General features: G+C 42.8%; 1 protein-coding gene across 3 annotated transcripts in view; it reads left to right on the top strand.

The window, feature by feature from the left end:
* Positions 1–12,058, top strand: part of ERG (ETS transcription factor ERG) — a 280,491-nt gene that overhangs the window by 114,924 nt on the left and 153,509 nt on the right. The window lies entirely within an intron of this gene.

Here is a 12,058-nt window from a genome sequence, read left to right as displayed (position 1 = left end):
CACACACACACACACAATGGAATATTACTCAGCCATAAAAAGATTGAAATAATGCCATCTGCAACAACATGGATGGACCTAGAGATTATCATACTAAGTGAAATAAGCCATACAGAAAAAGACAAATACCATATGATATCACTTACACGTGGAATCTAAAAAAAAAAAAATGATACAAATGAACTTATTTACAAAACAGAAATAGACTCGCAGACATAGAAAACAAACTTATGGTTCCCAAGGGGAAAGGCGGGGGGGGATAAATTAGGAGTTTGGATGAACACATACACACACCTGTATATAAAATAGATAATCACAAGGACCTACTGTAGAGCACAGGGAACTACACTCAATATCTTATAATAACCTATAAGGGAAAAGAATCTGAGAAAGAATATATATATCTCTGCGTCACTTTGCCGTACACCTAAAACTAACATGATATTGTAAATAAACTACACTTCAAATAAAAAAAAAAAAAGAAAGGTCTCCCCTCACATGTGGGCACCAGGAGGCAGCTCTACCCATGTTTTTGCCAGGCTCCTGCCCCAGCCTTTTGCTGCTACCAGATTTGGGAATTTCTGGACCAGAAAAAAAATTGGGGGAGGCTACTCACATGGGTTTCCTTGTTCTACTCCTGATGTTTCCACACAAGGCTCCTTCTAGGCTTCCTCATGCAAGGTCTGTGGCTTCAATGCTGGCCAAAGCTTTCTCTCTACTGTGGGGCATCTATCGATAGCCTTCATCCCTGTGGCACTTCGTTTGTCCTGTGTCCCCGTAGGAGACTGAATCTTGATCTCTCTTCTCTTTCTTGGCTGTCTAATATTTTCTTTACATTCTGATTATCTAGTCAATAATTTTGGTATTATTTTGTATGTTTCCCTCCATCTTGATGAAGGACCTTGTACATTTCTCACCTTCCCCTGTGTTGATGGTTAAGCTGTTTACAAATACTGCCATCATGCTTCATTTCTTTTAGATGTGCCTTAATGTTTTTAGTTTATTCATTGGAGTCATTTACTTTCCCTTTCATTTTGCAGTGTAATTTTTGTCACCTCTGTGTGTGGTAAATATATCCGGGAGGTTTCTTCATGTCTTACTTTTGGCGTACTTAAAGCCACTTTCTTTATTGATATATTTTGAAAAATAAAGCTCCTGAGGAAGGGCTATTCCAGGCTGCAGGAATGTTGGAGCGACATTAAACACCACTTTATCTTCTATTTCCATGCCTTCACTATTTACCATTTGAGGATTTGGAGAGTGATGCCATTTTTATGAATGAGCTGGACTCAGTAAAGTGTGCATAAAACCTTACTTTTCTCGGACTTCCCTGGTGGTGCAGTGGTTAAAAATCCGCCTGCCAATGCAGGGGACACGGGTTCGAGCCCTGGTCCGGGAAGATCCCACATACTGCGGAGCAGCTAAGCCTGTGCACCACAACTACTGAGCCAGTGCTCTAGAGCCCGCGAGCCACAACTACTGAAGCCCACGTGCCTAGAGCCCGTGCTTCGCAACAAGAGAAGCCACCGCAATGAGAAGCCCGCACACCGCAACGAAGAATAGCCCCCGCTTGCTGCAACTAGAGAAAGCCCGCACAGCAACGAAGACCCAGCACAGCCAAAATAAATAAATAAAACCCTACTTTTCTCACCACTGCTCCTTCCCACCTGCTTAGAGTAAAAATCCTCTTCTCTCAGATGATACGTCAGATGCATCCAGAGTTTTTATAATCACTTACAATTGTTAATACACAATTTTATTTTCAGGTATTGAGAAATACAGTTAATTTCTTTTTTTTTTTTTGGCCACGTTGCATGGCATGTGGGATCTTAATTCCCCGACCAGGGCCCGTGCTCCCTGCAGTGGAAGCACAGAGTCTGAATCATTGGACCTCCAAGGAAGTCCTGGGAAATCCAGTTAATTCTTAAACATACTTCAATCTCCTATTCAGTTTAAGGTTTGTTGCCCTCTTTGGTTCTGACCTGTTTCAGGGTGAGAAACTTCAGAGTGGAAGCAGGGTGTGGTCAGTCCCCTCTTGTCCCATCTTACTTGCCCACTTCTCCTGTCATCTCCTTCCTCTTCCTGTGCCCGTGAAATCAGTGATGGGCTGAGTTCACCAGACCAGGTTTAGGGCAACGCTAAACATGGTCTAACTCAGTAGTCTTGTCCCTCACTTTATAATGAGGGCCTCTGCTGCAAGTCTGAGACCAAAACTCTTAAGTTCCACCAGGAACTTAATGTCCTGCTCCAGTTAAAAGAAAAAATTAAACATGGTAAAGTTAAATATAAAATGCCAGTTGCCAATAGCATATGTCAAACAATTCCAAGCCATAGAGAATTTTAAAAAAATTTATTCACTTCTTGACACACAAGGAAAACCTTGTACGTCTCACCAGTCTCAGTTAATTCTGCATCTTTAGGAGCAAAGAAGAAAGGTCAATATGCAGATGGTGGGTAGGCGTGCATCTTTATGGAACAGTCTCCCCAAAAGACATACTTTAGAACATTCTGAGAGTCTTCTGAGGAAACAAGGGAAATTGTCCACAACACGTATTGTTTTTCTCATGTGGCTAGGATTTAATCTTCATCTTGAAGAGCTTTTCCATGTAAATTGTCACTCTGCTGTTTTTGCTGGTTAAAGCCCCGAGACTACTAAGTTGTTAAACATTTAACCATTATTATTTTTTAAAATAGTAGCTTTTTCTCAAGCTAGTATATCTTGGGTCATTGATCCTCACAGACCCCTAAAATCCCCAGTGTGGCCCTAGAAACATGGGAGATGTCTCCTAATAGCAGGTGACACAAAGTCTTACCAGTCCACTTGCAACTTGGAGGTACACCATCAAAGTGAAAACCAGCAGGGATTATATAACTTTACAGATCTTTATGTACCGGATCTTTTAATTTTATTCTAAAACAGCATATTGCACTATTGAAATTCAATATGGAAATGTTTCCTTTGGTTTTAAATAAAGTGTTCAGAAATGCATAAGTTAGCAACTAAAAATAAAGCCCCAAATTTCTCATTTTTCCATAGTTATCAGAGAGATTTAACACTTTTCTTGGCACTCCAGGGACTGTCATCCATGACATCACTGGTACCAGGTCACAGAAACAGAACTTCCTCTTCATGAGCACCTATAGCTTTGAGTGGCTGAATACATGTTCTTTGTGAGTGTTCAAGTGCAGAGTCACAAAGCATGGGATGGGGTTGAGTGCCATGTGCAGGAAGAGCCTGTCACTCTGCTGGGGGTGCTGGGCAGGAGTGAGGGGCTACCTCAGAGTTAACTGGGGAATACTGACAGCTCTAACGAATCCCCAGATTTCATTGGTCCAACAAAAAAGTTTATTTCTCACTCAGTCCAGTTCAGGGGTACCTGGTGTGGTGGCTCTCCTGGTATCTTTTTTGTAAGCAGTGACTCAGGGATCCAGCCTTTTTCCCTCCCAGCCTCTGACTAGACTTTGCTCTTTTCAGTGTCCCCAGAAGCCTTTCCATTCAGCCACTGGGTGGGAAAGAGAATGGCGGATTGAGTGTAGGAGCGTTTCATAGATCAGACTTCCATCCACTTCCCATTGGCTAGAATCAGTCACATGACCACACCTGACTGCAAAGGAGGCTGGGAAATAGTCTACCTGGGTCCCCAGGAGGAAAAGGGACATTAGCAAATGCTTAGCCAGTTTCTCCTGTGCCCGCAAAGTGTCATGGAAACCTGATTGAATCATAGAGGAGCTGCAGGTCCATATGTGGCTTTCTTTTCTTCCTGTCTGTCTCCTTCTATGGTTACAAAATAAACGTCTTTTTGTTCTTTTCTCTCATGACAAAACTCTATATGTCATTGTGAACAACTTACAAAGATAAAATAATTACATAAAAACCCACCAACTCAGATACCCACAGTTAATGTTTTGATGGACATCTTTCCAGTCTATTTTTTCATGAACAAAATGAGATATAATTATTTTTGCCAAAAAAGGGACGTAGTAAATATTTTTTGAAACTGCTCTTCTATCATCCATAGATATTGCATTGATGGTTTTGCATGTCCTAAATACTGTTTAGGACCTCATGGAATTTCTATGCATATTGCATAAATTCTGAACTAAATATTTATTGATGCGTTTTTTTTTTTTTTTTTTTTTTTGGTACATGGGCTTCTCACTGTTGTGGCTGCTCCTGTTGCGGAGCACAGGCTCCAGACGCGCAGGCTCAGCGGCCATGGCTCACCGGCCCAGCCGCTCCGTGGCATGTGGGATCTTCCCGGACTGGGGCACGAACCTGTGTCCCCTGCATCGGCAGGCAGACTCTCAACCACTGTGCCACCAGGGAAGCCCTATTGATGCATTTTTAGGCATCAAATTTTGGCTGTTACATGTGCTGTGTTGAATATCCTGTATCTTTCCTTAGACCTATGATAACTTTTTAAAGTTGCAATCATAGAAGTGGAATTGCTAAGTCAAAAATACACAAAATTCTAGTATTTTACAGGAATTTCCAAGTTGCCATTTGAAGACTTGTACCAGCTTAAGCATGCACCGGTATGAGTACTTTTTTCCCCCAATGCTTGCCAGTATTTATTAAATCTTTCTAACTTGACAATGTAAATGGCAAAAAATTGATATGCCATTTTGTTTTCACTTTAATATTTTTTCTAAAATGTTTATTGGCCATTCATACTTCTTCATATCCCTTGCCCATTTTTTTCCATGTGGCCTTGAATATTTCTTCTGCAGTTCCTCAAATATCTTGCCAGTGTCTATTGCTGTAGACAGGCAATAAACATTTGTTAAATGAACAAAGGAAAGTGGGAAGGTTTTTTTTTAATATGTTTAGGATGTTAAAAAGCTGTCACAGGTAGTTCAAATATTTTCCCCAGGTGGTTGAAAATTTTCTAATTTTTTTTACAAAGAATATATATATTTTTTGTCATCGAGAATGAACAAAACTATTTGCTTTTTAATTTAGTCTTTTTAAACATACAGAGTATCTTAATTCTTTTAAATGTAGTTTACTCTATCAGTGTTTTCCTTTATGGACTCTGTTAGTTCATCATGACAGAGGCTGTACCCACCCACCCTAAATTATACAGATGTTTATCTTTTAAAAATTTCTTTTTTAATGGCTTAATTTTTAGTATTTACACCTCTCATCAATTTGGATTTTACATATATAAGGTAGCTTTTTAAAAAATAACTGATTGTCTCAGTGCTATTTATTGAATAACTCGTTTTAACCTAACTGATGTCCCCTTTCCTCCTAAATTCTTATGGGCACAGGGGTTTGTTTCCAGATTTTGTAGTTTGTTTAATTAACCCGTTAATTGTATGTTAATTCCTGACTGCTGGCCTTGCTGATTCATCTACCTCCTATTTCTTACGTCACAAACTTTGTGTGAAACTGAGTCCCATTTGCAGTGGCCCATCTCTGGCCAGTTGTATCACTAGGCATAGTCTCTGCGTCCTCAGTTTCTCCAAGTCAGCAGCTCACACGGTAGACGGTACACCGTGCGCGTCGAAGCCCATCCCGGTGGCCTCTGCGCATCCCCTCCTGCCGAGACCCTCAGCCCCCCGCCCTGCCTCCACGCCACGTCGGCGGCTGCTTTCACCGGCAGGAGCCAGCCAGCTCCGGTACTGCTGAGCCTTCCGCCGCGTTGTTGAGCAACCAAGTGCAAGGGATTCCGGATCCTCTTGCCATTTCTGCCCTTAAATGAAGCACCCCATACGGGCCGTAGTATCTGACTTTGGGAGTGGTAACTCTGACTAATGGCACACAAGATGCAGAAATAACATAGGCAAGTAAAGTCCCTCCTCCCTCCCTCGCGTGGGCTCTCAGGAGGCAGGGTTTCTCCTACAACCTGCCACAAGGCATCTGCAGGTCTCCGCGGAGGCTGCTGTCTCTGTCCGTGGCTCATTGTGCAGCCGGCAGTCACGGGGCACCTTGCCTTGCTCCCCGTGCCTCCCTCCCCCCCGCTTCCGTTCCCCTCACTCTCCCCGCACTGGGTTTGCACCTCCAAAATGAAGCAACAGCGCTTTGGCTTCGCTTCAGGCTAAGCGTTCTAAGAAATCCAGGCTAAAACACCCTGTATGAACAAACATTACTTCTGGCATGTTTTCTTCTCTATACTTTTTTTTCCCATGAAAATAAATATATGCACACAAACTAGCCTTTTTCGAAAGACTCATCTCCCATGAGATTGTCCTGTTATACAACTAAAGAAGTCATGAGTGTGAAACAAGCCTTAGCAGTCACTCCACTGTGCCTTACTGTGTGTGTGTGTGAGTGAGAGAGAGAGAGGGAAAGAGAGAGACATCAAATCACAGAAAAGCTTATTGAACATCTAGACTAGGGGAGCCTAAGCTTTACTAGGTGGAGACACGTTTTTAGTTGTAGATTTTTGTAAGCAGCTAAACTAGCTGCTTGGATATGTCCCTGTCTAGGCTGCACAGCTGGTTAACGTTAGGACGTGCAATAGAGCATCGTCTTAGAACTTCTCTAATGCTCTTAAGGAGCTGTCACATGATGCTTTTAACACACTGGTTTGCAACCTGAGATACCAAGAGATCATCTAGGGAGCATTAAAAAATGCCTATGCCTGGGCCCTATCCCTGGTGATTCTAATTTCATTGGTCAGGAGTATAGGCTTGTCTGTCTTTTAAAAAATTCCTCCAGGTGATCCTAATGTGCTTCCACACCACTGTTCTAAATAGTAACAATAAAAAGTACTGTTCCAAAGTCATGCTATGTAGAGTTTTAAAAAATTATCATTTAATTTTCCTTTAAAAATTCTTATGAGAATGGTCTCTGTTCAGGGGAAGCAAATTTAGGAATCTCAGAATGGTTGCTTGCATTGGTTTAAGAGGCTTTATTTTTTAACATAAGTTAGAACATTAAATGAATAATGAATAACTGTCAAGTTATATATGGTGTCACAATTTTTAGAATAAGCTGTTGTAGTTCTCTTGATGGCTTGAGTCCAAAACCAGGTGGGATATGGTCCTCATTCTGAGATAATCAGAGATTCCACAGGGATACAGGAGGGGCATCTTTTGCTAGATTTTGCTTTCACTGAGCTGCCATCAGGTGCAATTTGTGTCTGTCTAGCTCTTCCACTTTTTTAGACCTTAAGGGCTGGAGGAAGACCTGGAGAATGATGTGGCAACATTTTTTGGAGAAAAATATTATCATACATCTCAAAGTCATTTTGATGCAGAACAATTAAGATTGCATAATTTTAGGTATCTTAAATACTTTCCTGCTTAGGATCTATGTGTTGAATTAGACAAGAAGTAAAGGATTATGTCATGTTTTGTGCATTTTGTGCTTTTTATTACACATGATTGTACCTTACACATTAAAAATTGCCTCTAATTAAATAACAATGGTGCAGTCTTACAGATGCTGGCTGGGGTAACAAAGGTTTTGGTGTTGGGCTGTTCCTGGCCTGTTAGATTCATGGAGGTATTTCAAGGGCCAAGAGTGTAGCTGAATGGGATGAGGGCACTGTTTGTCTTTCTTTTGTAAAGGTATGTGGTGATAGCTGCGTTTATTTTGCCTATGGAATGCAAGTCAGTTTCCACAGAGTAAATAAAACAAACAAAGCAAAACAGAAAACATCCACGAGCCAGCACAATCTGAGTGGCATTTTGGTACTAAGGGCAGACGTTGCCTGGGATCTAGCTGTCCTCTTTCAGAGTTAAAAGCTCACTGTTCACTTTGGCTTCTCTCTTGTTCATTGCTAGGAGAATCACTTCCAGGGGTCCCAGATCGTGGCTCCATTCCCACTGAGAGGTAGCCTTTCCTCTTGTTTTTTTAAGAATAAGTTTGATACCCTCTTCATTTTAGTGCCTTGATAGTGGAGTTTGTAATGTCACATACAGTCAAACATGTACCGATGGTCAGCCAGGCTGATCTTATGTGCGTGCAGAATATATATATATAACTTCATTCCAAATATTTTAGCAAGAATAAACCCATAGCCACATACGTGGGAAGCTGAATATTAATGCTAAATCAGGGCATTTGAGGTCGAGAAGATGGCAGAAAATCCACGTCTCTTCATTTATCCCTGTGAACTGGCTTAGAAGTTATGCAGGACAGACTAGACCAAATAGATGGGAAATTCCCTGGGTCTCCCTTAGATTCTTCCTTATTCCAACACCCTAGCTCAAACTCCCAACGCAAAGGAAATTATAAGAAGCAATTCTACAGAAAGGCAGACTGCCTGCAGACAGGTAAAATCACCTTCGAGGCCGAGGAGAGGAATATTATTCCTAATGGGTGTCAGCTGGGTAGCGAACCACTTCATGTATCCACCCAAACGAGAAATAAATCATCATTGATTCATTTTGCCAGACCCTAAACGTGTTTGGATTAACCTGGACACCATTCTTATTCTTCAGAAACGTCCAGCTGAGGGAGGGAGCTCGACAGGGAGACGGATAACCAAGGTCGGCAGGAAGCTTGACCTTGGCATTCTGCACTGCCCACTCAAAGTTTCCCCAGAAGATGTGCAGTTGTTTCCGGGAAGTTGAGTCCAGGAGCTGGTACCTCTAATGAGCATCATTCAAGCATCTCTGTGGTGGCTGCGGGCTGGGTCTGGACGAGGTTGTTTCTTAGTGCCACCCCCAGAGGAGGACGTCATTGTGTTTCTGTTGATGGGGACACAGAGATTAGGAGGAAAAAGACGTTGGCCCCAGAGTAGAGCTGTTGAAAACTGTATATCACAGAATGGGAAAAATGTATTCTCTTAGGAGTGTGGGTACTTGCGCCAGCTCCTGGAAGTGAGCTCATATCACAAGACGGTGATAGTGGCAAAGACGTATTGCATAGTAAGCAGTGCCTGTGGTGGTATCACATGAACCCACACCTGGATAGGGAAGGACGTGTAACACCAAGACTGAAGGAAGCCCAGGACAGCCCTTGTTGCACGTGGTTCTGTGGCGGACGGGAAAGGGAATAGAACAGGGTGCCTGTAATTGGAGCACTTCTGTGTGAGTATGGGAGGGTCAGACATAACATAAAAAGTTCTACTATGAGTGGATGGGGTAACAGAAAAAAAATCAAAACTTTTATGGGATTTTTAAGGGAGAGGGTTGCCACTCACATCTGGGGTAGAAAAAGGCTTTACTGATAAAGGGACAAGATGTGGGCATGGAAGATGGAGCTGGGCGATGGGAGGCTCCACATAGAGCAAACGACTTTAAAACTGCCTGGGGCTGGGGACCTGGGAAGGGAGGAATTAAAGGTGACTGGAGGCTGGACCTGGAGGCCTGGAAGATGAGGATGCCGTTTCTAGGAACGGGAACATTCATGAGGAAGACAAGGATGGAGTTGGATGGATAAGAGAAGGGAGGAGAAGTTTGGAGAATTTGGTTTCTGACCTTTGGCTTTCAAGAGTCAAGTAGAGATGTTGTGTTGTGCAGGAAGTAGATTGGAGCTAATGGGACAGCCCGGAGCTGGCAGGTTTTGAAGATCGCTGAGGAGGGGAGAGTTTCACCCTTGGGAATGGGTGTGGTCCCATACGAAAGATCTTAGTGGAGTTCACTAGAAGCCATCTTGCAAGTAATTAAAGAGAAAGTGGGCGACATAGCAAGGTGTGTTGACTGTTCTTTCTTTTGAGAAATATGATGGCGAAGGCCAGAACCCCATCATGTTTGTCTTTGTGTCTGAGAATCTTAGCGCCTTCCTGGCTTACTTAGCTTTTGTTGAAACAAGGGAAAGTGAGATATTGAATGTTGGCTTAAGTGGAGTCAAGAGATGTTTTGGATTATTTGTTTTAGGATAGAAGAAATTTCTATCCATTGCAGAAAGAAAGATGGAAGGTACAAAAGGGAATAGACAGTGGATGAGACAGCATGCTAGCAAACCTTGGCAGGTCTGTTTCAAGGGCACAGAAGGAGGGGTTAAATTGGGAAAGGAACAAGGGAGACGTTTTTCCTCTGAGTCAAGAGAAAAGTAGGAGGATATGGGTGACTCTCCTGAGAAACCTTGAGAATTAGAGGTTCACACTGAAAGTACTTACTTTTTGTGGCTTCCTTCTTCTCAACAAAATAAAAAGCGAGATCATCTGTGAGTGACGTGAAAGCAGGTTTGGAGTAAGAGGCAGAAAAATAAAAGATTTTCAAGAGCTGTGCTGGGTATTATGTAGAAGGTGAATTAGAAATGAAAAAAAAAAGTCAAGGAGTAGATGTAAATTCCAAATGAGTTTGAAAAATTACGGAATTTGTGGTAGACCCGACCAGTATAGTTGCATGGTCTCCCCAGCAATGCTTAGTCTCTGGGATCAGGGTGGAGAAGGAAGAGGGGGCGCCCGGCCTCTTGGTTATTAGGAGATGAGAGATTTCAAGGGACCAGTAAGATGATACTGAGATGACCACAGGGAGGTAAGTGAAACCAGGAGTTGATAAGGGATCTGGGAAAACAGTCTAGATATGGAAGACAGAACTTAACAAAGGACATTTCAGAAAGAGGGCTGGAGAGGGAAAGATAGAAGGAGAGAGGGCTGTGGTTAGTGGGAGGAGTTTAGTTAGAGATGCTTTTGCCCTCATCAGGCCAGACCCCACATGGGCTGTGTACCTTATGTAATCATTTTCATCATGCTGGCTGGCTCGCCTTTTGGGTTTCAGTGTTTGTGAGAATAGGATACCCTGGGAAAGGAAACGTAAAATCGTCTCTCTCTTCTGCCATGGTGAGGCCACAATTGGAGTGTGGTGTTTAGTTCCAGACCTTTGACTGTGTTTTCTCCACAAATCCTGTTGACTGAACCCTGGAAATCCAGAACAGGACCACTTCTCTGCTGCTGTTGGTCTGGGCCACCATTGTCCTGTGTGGGGATCACGCCTCTGCTCTACTTCCCAGCCTCCCTTTTTCTAACCTTCCGTGGGTCTGTTCTCCAGGCAGCTAAAGTGACCTGTTAAAACACAAAGTTAGACCCCATCACTCCACTGTGGCAGACCTTCCAGTGCCTTCCACTTCCCTGGGGGTAAAGGCCCGAGTCTTCACACTGGTCCATGAGGCTCTGCACCATCTGACCAGATCCTTCCTTGACCTCATATCCTATGCCCTGACCCTTTGTTCTCTCCACTCCACCCACACAGGCTTTCTGGTTTTTCTCAAGCATCCCAGGCCTGTTCCTACCCCAGGGCCTTTGCAGGTGCTACTCCTTCAGTCTGGAACATTCTGCCCACATAGAGTGGCTTATTCCCTCACTTATTTCAGGTCTTTATCACCTTCATAGAACAGTAAGTCCCCTACATAACAACGAGTTCCGTTCTGAGAGTGCGTTCATAAGTCCAATTTGTTCGTAAGTCCAACAGAGTTAGTCTAGGTACCCAACTAACACGATCGGCTGTATGGTACTGTACTGTAATAGGTTTATAATACTTTCCACACAAATAATACATAAAAAACAAACAAAAAATAACGAAAACATTTTTAACCTTACAGTACAGTACCTTGAAAAGTACAGTAGTACAGTACAGCAGCTGGCATACAGGGGCTGGCATCGAGTGAACAGGCAAGAAATAAAGATACTGTACTACTGTACCTGATACAGTACTGTACAGTAAAGCACACAAAAGTACAACCACTTGTAGAGGATGCCCTCGCAGGACAATGTACACCAGACACATGAACTAACTTACGTGATTGGACATGCAAATGCACGTTCACATCTGTGAAAGTTTGCAGCTTGAAGGTTCGTATGTAGGAGACGTACTGTAAAGCCTTCCCTGTCCATCCTATTTCGCAGTGCTTCCCTCACTTCACCCCTGTTCTCCTTCTCAATTTTATAGCACCTTCTAACATACTATTAGTTTTACTCTTTTTTTTTTTTTTAACTTTGTGTCTCCTTCAGTGAGAAGGTAAGTTCACAAGGGCAGGGGTTTTCATTTCGCTTGTTTGTGGCTGCATCCTCACCTCACAGGACATTTCCTGGCACATAGTGGGTGCTCAGTAATGGTCGTTGAATGAATGAATATTGAATTACCTGGCTGCAAAAGTCACATATGCCCGTGGTAGAAGGTTGAGAAAACACAGAAAAGCATCAAGAAGAAAATAAAA

Source organism: Orcinus orca, chromosome 5 (genome assembly GCF_937001465.1).
Source record: "Orcinus orca chromosome 5, mOrcOrc1.1, whole genome shotgun sequence".
Lineage (NCBI taxonomy): Eukaryota > Metazoa > Chordata > Mammalia > Artiodactyla > Delphinidae > Orcinus > Orcinus orca.
This window is presented reverse-complemented; position numbering and strand designations above follow the sequence as displayed.